The 12,887-nt window shown below is 40.3% G+C and overlaps 1 protein-coding gene across 1 annotated transcript in view; it reads left to right on the top strand.

Annotated features, from left to right (window-relative positions):
• The first annotated feature begins 4,266 nt into the window (after window positions 1-4,266).
• LHFPL1 (LHFPL tetraspan subfamily member 1) overlaps window positions 4,267-12,887 on the top strand; it is a 46,068-nt gene continuing 37,447 nt past the window's right edge. Inside the window, exon 1 of the mRNA XM_008056786.1 lies at window positions 4,267-4,583. The gene's annotated coding sequence lies outside the window, so the exon portion shown is untranslated. The remainder of the gene's footprint in view (window positions 4,584-12,887) is intronic.

Raw genomic sequence — 12,887 nt, 5'->3', positions numbered from 1 at the left:
TGTTGGTGTTAGATAGGCTTCAAAAGACACAAAAGTCTTTGTGGTAAGAGAAGTGGGATGGGGAAGAATGACAGAGGAAATACTGTTGAGAATGGTGGGAGACAATTTGTTCTTTAAGCATTCCAGGCCATCATATAGGACACTACTTTAAGAATAAAAGTCTACTCAAAACTCCTTGGACTGGAGCATGAGAGAGTGAACTTTCCATTCCTAGGCAAATCAATATCATAATTAGTTCAGCACTGGGGTACCATGAATGCAGGGGCCAAAGAGTATATAGAATTCTGGTATCTAGCACATTTAAAGACTTTAATTTAACATCTTGATGAAAATTTTCTGTAAATCTGTTTTTTTATTGGTATATAATAGATGTACATATTTTCAGGGTATATATGATAATGTGATATATTCATATAATGTGTAAAGATAAAATTAGGGTAACTGAAATATCTATCACCTTAAATATTTATCTTCTCTACATGCTAAAAACACTCAAATTATTCTCTTCTAGCTATTTTGAAATGTACAATAAATTAATGTCAACTAGAGTCACCCTAGTGATTTATCAAGCACTACGTCTTATTTATTCTAACTGTATATTTGCACCCATTAATCAATCTCTCTTTATCTATCCACCTCACCTTTCCTAGCCATTAGTAACCACCAATCTACTCTTTATCTTCCTGAATCTGTTTATTTTATGTTTATTTCAATATAAATGTACTTACATGAAGATACTCATAATGGTTAATAAAATGCAATTTAGCTTAACTTACCCTATACAGTTTGGACCAAAAACTTGGTACATGATTTTAGTTAAAAAAGAATTTGCAATCTGGTTTATTTCCACCTACTATAAATATAATAAAAATCCTCCCTCAAAGGCTGTTAGAGCAGGCACTGAAATCCATGAGCAATTTATTTTTGGTTTACTTCTGAGTAATACACAAATTGCACTAGAAAAGCTTAAGAGTTGGTGCAGCAAAATATGTTTGAAATGTATTTTAAAATATATTTTGAAACATATTGTGTAGTAGGGAGAAGCCTATGTGTAACATATGAAACAACTATGATAGCAACCCAATTTTGGCTAATATTGTATGTAGCTTATAAAGTTATAGAGACCAAAGCTGAAGCAATTCCTTGAAACAGAGTTCCAGTGATGTGCTAGAACAGGCTTGCAGTAGCTTGTGAGAATCGATTGTGCACTTCTCTTTTCAATTACACTTTTATTGACGTCAAGGTGGTAGCTTGAAATTGGCCATGGTGGGAATATTTACACTATGGGAATCAGCAAATACCACAAACCAAGATTCTCTTGCCTCTGTTCTCCAGTTAATACACATTAACTAGCACACTTCATCACTAATATTATCAGTTCATCCTCTGAGATCAATAAGGCAACTCGACAAGAGTTGTTGGTTCTGAGTCTTATACACTAAAGTTTCATCTCTAATTTTTCAATCTAGGACTTAAACTATAGTATAGGTAAGGAATACTTTCCATATTCAACCTGGATGGGTTACAGGTCACGGAGTCTATATGGTTTTAAATTGCAAGCACTTACATGCAAACTTCCTAAAGTTCAAAGGCACTAGAACTCTAGAAATGACGTTTAAGATAAATGGGCCCAAAGGATGACACCAACCAATGGAAAAACATTCCATGCTTATGGGAAAAAAACAATAAACAGGGTCTTGCAGAACATACATTCATTCATATTAATAAGATACTTTATAAAATCAAAAGCAAAAGTTGGCAGTTAGTCTTCAAAGAAGAAGCTTTGATAAAAGATTAAAAAACTTTAAAATATATTAGAAAGCAACACCAATACAAGTTCAAAGTATAGTTAACAGAAAAATACTTTTTCACAAGACTACCAAATATTTGGCTTATATTGGACTCCAGTCTGTTGTTAACTCACAAGCAGGAGATTTTAAAGAACTAGTGAGGGTGAACCAGCTCCCTAACCGAGCTGAAAGCAAGCAGCATTTCTTTTATTTAACTTTCCCCCTCCTTCCCAACCTCTTTCTTCTATCAGTTAATAATGTCTCCAATATAATCTACTGGTGTGGGTCTAACCAGGGGTGAACATGTTTTCTCTGTAAAGAGCCAAATAGTAAATATTTTAGACTTTCTGTACCATAAGATCTCAGTCACTCAACTACTCAACTCTGCAATTGTGTGTGAAAGAAGCCATAGATGATACATAAATAAGTTGTGGTTGTGTGTCAATAAAACTTACAAAAGCAAAGAGTCCACTGGATTTGGCATGCACAGGCTCTGGCTTGTTGACCCCCTATCAAGACTGCAAGATGTTGTGGGATTGTTGATCTTGTCTGGGAAATGCTCCTACATAGAGCAGTGTTTGGCAAACTAGGGATGGTAATGGTAATGGGGGTACATATCTGAATCACCTGTCACTTGTATAATATCTTTGCAGAATCTCTTATTCTACATTCATCAAAGGTAGAACTTAGGTATTCTCTGGTTCTCTGTACAATATCCCTTTTAGCATAATTAAAATGCTATCCCCTAAATATATTACAAGAAGTGTTCCCTCCTCAAATGTTCCCACATGATTTTATGGAAGCATGACTGAAGAGCATCTTTAATTGGAAATATATCAAGAGCCACAGGATACAAGCAATTTTTTTCTGAAAGAGATTTCGACTGTTAAATTAAGAGCAGGACATAAAATTCTGCCTAATAAATTAGATTATTATTTAGTGTACACTTAAATGTCCATATTATTTCACTTAAGGAAACTGGAGGCACAGGGAAAAGATGCTAAAAAGAGAAAATAAAAATGTACTCTTCTTAAAATTTCAAATAGTGATAGGTTCTCCAAATGACAGTTTTAGCCACTAAACAAAGGGCAATATTTGCTGGTGCATGGAGTGGAATCAACTATTTTTCATATGTCAAAAATTTCAACCATCTCTCACACACAGTTACTATGTGTCTGTTAATATTGACTTATTTTTACTTGAGACCCAATCCTCATCACTACACAATAAGTCTATAAAGCAAAAATGAATGTGTACCCCTGAATCTAAAATTAAAAATAAATTGACTTATCTTTAATGAAGAAGGTGCTAGCATTTCATTATATATAGACCTTTATCTGAAGCAGTGATTCTTAAGGGGACTACGCTGGGAGATTATTAAAAATATCTGGGAAGCTCACCCTGGTAAAAGTCTGACATTTCATCTAAGGGGTCATCTGTTCTTCCCCCTGAAACTGCCTCAGGAAGCCATGGTTACAGATGAAAATGTGGTTTATGAATATAGTGGGGAGCAGAAAAAAAGGACTAAAAACTGCAGATAGAAAGAAAGTAGCTTGATAGACAACTGCATACATGAATATAAGGCTATATCACTGATATAAGACAGGATGCAGGTTATAGACACCGCAGGCAGGAAAAACTTTAGTAACTTCATTAAAGAAGCAGAGTACAATTAAAGTGTTAATTTACTCTCATAATTTGCATTATTGGCACAAAAAGCAGGAAAACAAGCCTGATCACCTTTATAGCATTTTGGGAAGGTAAATGGGTCATTAGAGAAGTGTAGATACTTTGGATTAGTCCAGCATGTTCTGTTAAGTTAAGCTATTAGTTACCATTCCTCCTTCCAATTCATTTTGGTCAGCAAAATTCCCTGGTCACAAGGCATCTAGAATGGGAAATGAGACACACATGTAAAACAAAACAAAAAATCTAATACAAGGTAGAAGGTTGTAAGTTTCCCCAAATAAATCTGAAATGCCAGGGACATTCATTGGTGGGTAAGATGACAACAGGTTGAAGCAGAGCATCAGGCAAAGCTCCATTCATCTCCAGACCTCTCAGCATTTTTCCCAACCAGAAAAGCAGTTATTGGTGCTTTGTAAATTAGATACTGACTTTTGGTAGCACTGTTATTATGCAAAAGGTATTAGTTATCCTTTTCTATGTGTGATTTTAACAGTTTCCTAAATGTACGCTTGTTACATCTTGGAGTCAAAGATTGTTCTGCTGCAGCATCTGTCCAATTATACAGTGGAAATCAGTTTTGGGGAAAAGAAGGTTGTTCTGTCTTACTCCGTTTAGGCGTGTGTTCTCTCAGTCATTTCCAGTCACATAGTTTTTCTACCTAGCATATGTTGGAGATTTAGGGCTTTGGAAGAAAGTTAGGAAGAATCTGGTCCTCAGCAGACATTTGGGCAGCAGGCAAGGAAGTGAGATAGATAAAAGCAGGCTTGCGCATGCACACACACACACACACACACACACACACACACACACACAGCTGACTTGTCAGTTGTGAGGTTGGAGGTGGGGGACTTTGTGCCCACTAAGCGACCTTCTACTTCAAGTGCCTGTTTGTCTGAGGCTGGACTTGAAGCCTCCAGCGTGTTTGGAGTTAATTCCCATTAGGTTGGACTCCGCCCCTCTCTCCCAAAGGTAAAGCAAGGTTTTCAGGCATCACTGCAAAGAGCAGCTGGGATTCCCATCCCTGTCTGACAAGCTGCGAGGAGTTGTTTCTCAGATCTGAGCCCGAAGAGTGGGAACAAGTCAGTCAGCCTTCGTGGTCAGAAGGTAAATATGCAACTTGGGCCAAATGCAATTGAAACAGCTGGATAAGAAACTGCTTTGCTCTCCCCTCCTCAGCCCCCCTTCTCCCCTTCCTTCTCAGGCTTCCTGTCCTTTCATCTCAAAGCTCAGAGAAGCTGTTTTCTTCCCAAGGGCGGCCTGGTGCATTTTTACTTCCTCATAGTCCATTGTTTGCACAGAGACTAAGAGAAATCAGGGCTGAATTCCTATTTCATAGTGACAAGATTTGAGGGCTCAAGGGTTAAGTGCAAGTTGCTCTCCCCAGGAGAGTTGGTAATCTGAGTAGAGGAAGTGCTTGTCTCTGGGAGTGGAGGGAGGGATTTTGTTCTGACCTGTCTATACAAATAAAAATGGATCCGGTCTGCTGATGTAGTTGGTCTCTTAGACTTGCCTAGATCTAAGGAATTAGAGGACTGAAATGGGGTGCTGAGGTTAAACTGAAATGCAGATGTTGAAGCCAGTGAAGCTGGAAAAAAGGTTGCATTCATTCAGTAAATATTTATGAGTTCCTACTATGTGCCAAAGCATGATGATTTCCAGAAGCACCTAACATAGTTTAACCATAAATCCATTATTGCAAAGAACACTCTGCCAAGTGGTTTCATTTTCTGGTGGGAAACTGAAAGCAAAACACATCCTAGGGACAAGGAGAACTCAACAGTAGAGTGGTTTTGGGGAGAGAGAGGAGAGGATTGATTCTCTACTTTTTGTGTAGCTTCAAGTCTTCTCTATCACTTATGAGAGAATGGAATCTTCTCAGAGAGGGCGAGAATTGATAACAACCCTGCCATTAGGTATAGCATAGACGTTGTTTCATTTGAACTTTATGCTCCATCCTTTCCATTTTACAGCTGAAAGTGAAACTCAGAGGTTTTAAGTGATCTTCTCAAGTTCATATATCTTGCAAGGGGCAAACCTCAGGACCCTATCTGGAATCTGATTCCAAAATCATCTTGGCATTTTTTTTTTTTTTTTTACTAAAACAGTATTCCTCAATCATTAGTTCTCATCAGAATCAATTGAGGATTATTTAAAATGCAGATTTCCATAAATTGAATTCAGTGAATCTGGGAGAGTCATATTCTGCATTTTGAACAACCATTGAAGGTGACTCTGACATAGCGGGGGTTAGAGTCTTACTTTGAGAAACATTCTTGATATACTGTGCTGCCTCCCAGCTCCTCTGAAATGATTGGAGAAGCAACCAGCCCACCTTCTTCCTACACTGGTCAGATTCACTCAGAGGAGGTGGTCAGTCATTGTGGCATTTTATACCCAGCTGATGCCATGGAGTAGAGGGACTATTGAGAAACAATAGCAGTGCCAGGGCTATGAACCTAAGAGCTTTGAGGGGATGCTTTACCAGTTAGCCCTATGTTGATAGGACTTAGTATCTTGTCAGGGCAGTTTCTAACTGGCTGAGGGTGTGAGATAGGACTCCTAGCCATCCAATTGGCCACTGACGGTGGTGACACCTGTCTAGCCAGAGTAAGAACTGAGATGAAGGTCTCTAGTTGGCACCCCCCACTTCCCAAAGCGTAAAACAGATGGGAAGCTCAGTGAGCAGCATTTTTGTGGGGAATGAAGGAGAAACTCACATGAAATTTGGGAATATAATTCTAATTCCCACCTTTCCAATCTCAAACTCTGGAGAAAGAGAATAGCCCAGGAACTGATGTGGAGGCTCTTTTTTATAAGCTCTTTCTGTCTCTGTGTGGTTAACTCTGTTATTTAGAGTTGACTATTTCTAGGTTATCAATTGCTCAGTTGGGCCTCTCTTTCTACTTAGTCTCTGGCTTTCTGCCTTTTAATGCCTCACTTTCTTGTGAGCATCTCCACCTCAGGATGGAGAGATGCAAATACATAAACTAACCCAACACAGAGTTTTACTAGTCTTTCTACCAAAATCTAAGAGAGGAGGGAAAGAGAGAGAAGGCTTAGATAGAGGTTCAGCCAACTGAGCTATTTGAAACAAGTCAGTTGAGGAATTTGAAAAAGAAATGTCAAAAGTGAGGACTTCTTAGTGTCACTGAGATACAAATGGAAGATAAAGCCCTTTGAGTGACTACATCATGAGACAATTTCAGGTGCAGGAGAAGCTGCAGCAATTTCTATCATGGAGATTTCCAGAGGAAAAGAAATTTCTGAGGGAAACAGGTGGCAGAAAATGAGGAGAGACATATTTGAGGAGTGATAATAGCTTTTGTTTTGTTTTGCTTGTTTGTTTTGACACTGTGTCTGAAGCAGAAAGATCTAGAATGGTCAGGCTATTTATATATCCATCTTGATACAAGGGGTCACATTGGTTCAAGGCATTTCTCTGGAGCAGGACTCTGTTTGCCCACTGGAAACATACGCCTGCATATCTCACTCATCTCCTAGGAAAGTCCCAACACTGAGTAAAATGTATTTGTAATAACATTGGCAGGAAGACAATGCACACTGTCTGGGGGCGTGAGGAGAAAGGGCTGTTCACATTCCTTTGCCAACACCAGTGCCAAGAAAGCTGCTCCTCACAGACCAGCCCTAAATGGGCAGTCTTGCAGCCATGCTTTCCTCAGCAGCTGCAAGTCACTGACTTCCTTTGTGGCCACTTTGTGTTCTGGTCTTTAAGTCTCTGGCTGTTTTTCTTGGACCCTGTTACCCTTGGTAAGGTGGTACTTTCATTTACTCAGAAGTTGCATGACAAGCTCATATGGAAACAAAATAATTTTTGTCTTTTTCTGTGGGGTTGGGGAGGAGATGATAGAGGAAGAAGTTGGTTTGTTTTTCTCCACCAAGAAAAATATAAGGGCAGTGTTTCCAGTTTCATTGATACTTATTGTAAGTGCTCACATATAAGTAAGTATACAGGAGAGTGAAAACGTATGAACAAATAATTAAAGGTTTGGCAATGAGACACCTGAGGGAGAGGGAGAATGCTTGTTTTGAGCCGAAAAAAGCTAAAGATATCCTACCAGCAATCAGTTGATAAAGAGCTCTCATCTGGAGGGCAGTGGCCAGCTGATCTCCTTTTCCCCTGAGGATCTAACAAAAGAAACTGGCCTTAGGTTGCAGCAGCAAAGATTTATAAAGGCATACAACAAACGATTTATTGACAGTGAAAGTTGTTAAACTACTGAGAAAAATTATAGATTTCTTTTTCCTGGAGTTCTCTAAAAGTAGTAGAGATAACCATTTGCTATATATGGCTTAGGCAGGTTTCTTATGTCATATAGATTGAGATGACCTCTACTCATGAGGCTGTACTAGAATGATTAGCATATCTGTAAAGATGAGTGAACATCAGGTTTTAGTAAGGGCAGCAAATTCAGAACATACCACATTCTTTATCCTAGTTATCACAACTTTCTGACCACATTCACTGCGTCTCATACAACTACTCTCAGAAACAGGCATGTGACCCATCTAGCAGATGAAGAAACCGAAGGATGAGGAACAATGTGACATCTTAAAGAGAGAGGTTAAACTGCGATCCTATCAATGCCTAGTTACTGAACCACTCAGCAGGAGCACCAGGGTGAGTTTTTGGTTCCTAGACATTTCAGGACAGGGAAACAAAGCTATTGTATACATTAAGTATACAAGAAGAATTAAGATAGATTTATAGCATTGTTTGTGCCTTTTATTTATGTGAATACATAGTGACTTAGTTTCTGGAAATGAACTTGGATTGCTTTGGAGAGCTGTCATAAAGGATATTACTCCATTGCAGATGATATAAATAAAAGCATTTGTTAGAACTCATTCCCCTGTCCAGTACATGTGAACATGAAGCAGTGTGTGCACACAGATTCCATGTGCCCTGCTGTCTACCTATCCAGCCACAGGAGAAGCTGGGCTGGGACTCATTTTGTGCTCAGAAACTATTAAGCAATTGGATCTCTGAGATTTCTTCCTTGACTGTATAAGGTCAAGTCTATGATTTAGAAATGTTTATATTCAAAGTATATATGCTTCATCTCTTCAGTGTTTAATTTCATGGTCACTTTCAACTTAATATTATTTGTATCCTGGAAAGAGAATATTAGAGCATTATCTGTGGCAGTGAATCTCTACTTGTTGTCCATGGATGGGGCTGGCTTACAACATTTTGGCCTAAATAGAATGACCACCTCATCCAAGGTTGCTTGGGAATTTCATGAATTTATCACTGAAAGTCCCACATTCCAGGAAACCCTTAAGTCCCAGGAACACTGGCATGGTTGGTCACCCTTGTCCTGAATGAAATAAAGACAATGAGTTTTTCCTAAATTTGGAGGTACTTCATCTAAATTCTGAAGGACAATGAGTTTTTCTAAAGCTAAACACATTTAAACTAAAATTTTAGAATCTGTCTTCCTACATCATAGCTTTCAAATTTTCACTTTAAACATGGAATTATGTTCTTCTTTATGACTGTGTAGAACATAATTTCATGCATAAGCAGGCCCTGATCACTGAACATGAGAACACAAAGGTGGGAACAAAAGACTCTGGACATTGGTAAAGAAGGGCAGGAGGAAGGAGGGATAAGGGGCATACAACTACACACTGGGTACTAGGTCCACTACTAGGAGGAGACGGGGCTTTCTAGAAGCCCAAATGTCACTTGCATGCAATTTACTTATGTAGTAAATCCTCACATGTACCCCAAAACTCTAAAAAAACCAAAAACTAAAAAAAAAATTTAAAATGAAATCATGACAACAGTAGTATTATAGTTTATTTAACATCCTTGTTTGTCACAGATGAGGACAACCTTATATCAGAACCTCTCCTTTGATTTCTACTATAGTCTGGGTACCACTCACTGATACAGTTCCTTCTTCTGCCTTAAGTTCTCTGCTCCTCCTACTGGTTGTCATACTGAGACTTTTGATCTTACGATGATGATGTCCATGGGTGACATGCAGATTTGTTCTGTCTATAAGTGCTGAGCTTGAAACAGTGAATGCTCTTGTTCTGATGGCTTACACACTATGAAGAAACTGTCTTTTCTCCTACCTTCCCTATCTTCCCCTGAAATCCCATCATTAAGCATTTTTTAAAATTCTGTATGGGAAGCCACAGAGGCTTTTAATTGTAATATTCTTGGAGTAATACTATGGGAGAAGGCTACAGGTGAAGGAGAAGTGGAAAATTATAACTTTGCCACTAAATTACCATGTCCCCTTAGGCAAGTCACTTGGCTTTCTGGAACTCAGTTTGCTCACTTGTAAATTGGGGGTATCTTTCCTACCAACCTAAGAAGACTGATGGGCAGAGCACTGAAATAACAGATTTGGAAGGGGTCATAATGATGCAGCCAGCATCTGTTTGTCAGCCTGCTTCCTTTCCTCCTCTGGCCCAGGCTTCTTCATCAGGAAATTAGTCCATAACAGAGGGCTGTGTGCATGTTTCATAATCTTCCAAACTCTAATATAACAAGCAGAAACATTACCTCACTGTGGCCAAACATACCTGCTTTCTAACAGCAATTACTCAAAACTAGTTCCACTTCTCTCCCTGTTGGCCTTCAATCCCTCATCACGTCTTTCTCTCTCTCTTCTCCCCCCTCCCACTACTATTCTCAGGCACAAAGCCCGATTCTCAGGGGCCCAACTCAGGGCACTTTCTTCCCAAGCCCTAACATTCCAAAGAAAGCACCTGCAATTTACGGTTGCTGCTCCCTTCCTACACAAAACACATAGCACAAAATACATATGTATCAAGAGGGGAATTGCAGTGGAGTGAAAAAAGAGCATTTATACTAAGAATCTAATAACTGGGCTCTGGTTTGGCCAGCAGACCTCACTAGCCCTTTACCCTTGGGTAAATCACTTCCTCTTCATATTATCATCTGTAAAGTAATGGGAGAGGGAGTCGGTTAACACTATGTGGTAGAAAAGTACTGACCTAGGAATCTGTAGATCAGGTTTCTGGTTCTGGTGTTGCAACTTGCTAACCTAGTCTATGGTTAGGGGGAAATCACTTCCTCCTTTACTGGGTCAAACTCCCCCATATGTAAAACAAGAAGGTTGGATTAGGTGATGCATTAAGGTCTCTGCCAATCTGGAAATTGGATGATTCTATGAAAGGAGTTTCATTAAACAAACATGACTAGGAGTTTCTACTCTGTGCCAGGCACTGTTTGATGATGATTGTGGAAGGGCTTATGGCTGGGACATTGAAACCCAGAGTACAACTCCTTTTTGCTCCTTCCAGTGTCCCCAACTGTCAATGTGGTGACCCTATACAACCAATTCCTACGCATTCCTGCTTTAAGTCCTCCACCTCTTTTCTCATCCCCCACACCCCAAACCTGTAACTTTAAGCAATGATGATGAATCACAGAAATAGTTTCTGAAACATACTCCACCATCTGCCTGCTGGAGATATTCAAGGTGCTGTCATCAAGTTTCAGTGTGGTCTCTAGCCGCCCCAATAGAGAAACAGGCCAGAAAGCAATGGCAGATTAATGGAGTTGGGAGGGAAGTGGTTGATTTTTGACAGAGGGGGTCTGTGAAAGCCATTTGTGAGCTAGGCTGAGGGGACCAGATCTGGAAAGACTCTCAGTGTCTTGAATCTGAGATTACTTGCTCCAAAGGGACCTTGAAAGGTCCTTACAGCTATATATTCCTGCTGTAAGGCAAGGAGTGTCTAATCCTGATATATTTCAGCTATATGAGAAGCTTGCTCTTTCTTTCTTTCTTTCTTTCTTTCTTTCTTTCTTTCTTTCTTTCTTTCTTTCTTTCTTTCTTTCGTTTTTTCTTTCTTTCTTTCGTTTTTTGTTTTTTTCGAGTTGGAGTCTCACTCTGTCGCCCAGACTGGAGTGCAGTGGCCGCTCCCCGCCACCGCAGCCTCGACCTGCTGGGCTCAGGGGATCCTTCCGCCTCAGCCTTCCGAGTAGCCGGAATTACAGGCGCGTGCTACCACGCCCAGCTGATTTTTTTTTTATTTATTGTAGAGATGAGGTCTCGCTGCCCAGGCGGATCTCGAACCCGTGGGCTCAGGCAATCCACTCACCTCAGCCTCCCAAAGGCGCGGGATTACAGGCTGAGCCACCGAGCCCGGCTCTTTCTTTTTCTTTCTTTCTTTTTCCTTCTTCGTTCCTTCCTTCCTTCCTTCCTTCCTTTCTTTTCCTTTCTTCCTTTCTTCCTTTCTTTTATTTTTTTTGAATCAGAGTCTCACTCTGTTGCCCAGACTGTAGTGTACTGGCATGATCACAGCTCACTGCAGCTTCAAACCCTGGGCTCAGGCGATCCTTCTACCTCGGTCCTCCAAGTAGTTGGGACTATAGGCCTGTGTCACTATGCTCAGTTAATTTTTTGATTTTTTGTAGAGACAAAGTCTCACTATGTTGCCTAGGCTAATATTGAATGCCTAGGCTCAAGCAATTTTCCGCCCTCAGCCTCCCAAAGTTCTGGGATTACAGGCGTGAGCCAGTGTCCATCCTGGGAAACTTTACTGACTATATCCAACAAAAGACAAGGAGACTTTTCTTAGTAGCTAGTCTAGAGTTAACCCCACTGGTTGGAAAGTTGCCTCCCATTTCAACTGAGAGAAAAGTGACTGGTCAGTGCTCTCTCAGAGACAGGTATAGGGTACAAGACTAGGTATCCCTTGTTTTACTTTACCCATTTCAACACAGTTGTAAAGCCTACACTAACACACTGTTAGGCATCCTACCAAAGTCAAATGGGAACCTCCTGTAACTCCATAGTGAGCTTCCCTTCCCTCTTACCTTATTGAAGGGACAGATACTGTTGAGTTATCTTTCTTCCTCCTTCACTCTCTGAGAACAACTTTATTTCTGACCTTCTTTTAGATACTACCTTCTGCTGAGCACAGTGGCTCATGCCTGTAATGTAATCCTAGCACTTTGGGAGACAAAGGTGAGATTACTGGAGCTCAGGGGTTCAAAACCAGCCTGAGCAACATGGTGAGACCTCGTCTCTACAATAAATCAAAAAATTAGCTGGGCATGGTGGCGTATCCTGTGGTTCCAGCTACTTGGAAGGCTAAGGCAGAAGGATCACCTAAGCCAAGCTGGTCGAGGCTGCAGTGGTCCTGAACATGCCACTGCACTCCAGACTGGGTGACAGAGTGAGACTCCAACTCAAAAAGAAAAAAAAAAACATAGATACTACTTTCTTCCAGTCCTCCAGGCCAGCAAGACCATTCAGCTGGAAGCCCGGTGGGGGTGGGGGGCTGAGGGTGGAGTAGCCTTGCTTTCATTCAGAATTTCTTCTTGTCACTTGTTCCATGGGGTGTGTCACGAGTTAAATGTTGTCTGCTCAGGGTGTATTTGAGTTGGCAGAGCAGTCA

Source organism: Carlito syrichta, unplaced genomic scaffold (assembly GCF_000164805.1).
Source record: "Carlito syrichta isolate Samal-C Ts95f unplaced genomic scaffold, Tarsius_syrichta-2.0.1 Scaffold302521, whole genome shotgun sequence".
NCBI lineage: Eukaryota > Metazoa > Chordata > Mammalia > Primates > Tarsiidae > Carlito > Carlito syrichta.
The sequence above is the reverse complement of the archived record's forward strand: the minus strand, read 5'-3'. Positions and strand labels throughout refer to the sequence as shown.